The 428-nt window shown below is 32.5% G+C and overlaps 1 protein-coding gene across 1 annotated transcript in view; it reads left to right on the forward strand.

Moving 5' to 3' along the window:
• The window catches only part of LOC108694642, a 5,256-nt gene that overhangs the window by 2,658 nt on the left and 2,170 nt on the right, over positions 1–428 (forward strand). The gene's annotated exons all lie outside the window — the stretch shown is intronic.

Below are 428 nucleotides of genomic sequence, written 5' to 3' on the forward strand. Positions count from 1 at the left end.
AATCAAAGCTGTCGTTAGTGCAAAAAAAATCTAATTTACAATGCATAATTCTCAGAAATGAACGTCTCGACTCTGCTTTGAGCCATCTTCAGCGTATAGTAACATACATATATATTAAGTAATGACAGAAATCTATTTTTACTTTACATTATTAATAGTCTAATATACATTTATATTATGCACGCACACTCTATATATATGTACACTCTATATAGATGTATATGTATATATTATATATATATACATATACACGCGCGCGCGCGCGGGCGTGTGTGTGTGTGTGTGTGCAAAGTGTCCGGTAGGTGTGACAAAGCGCTATAGGTAGAGCGGACTAAATTAAGTTGAAAAGTCTTCTATCATTTTACAATTTTTGCAACTTTTTTTAGTTACGCAATAAGCAGATTAATGTCTAAAATCGATGCATAAAA

This window comes from Atta colombica, unplaced genomic scaffold (genome assembly GCF_001594045.1).
Source record: "Atta colombica isolate Treedump-2 unplaced genomic scaffold, Acol1.0 scaffold121, whole genome shotgun sequence".
Classification (NCBI taxonomy): Eukaryota; Metazoa; Arthropoda; class Insecta; order Hymenoptera; family Formicidae; genus Atta; species Atta colombica.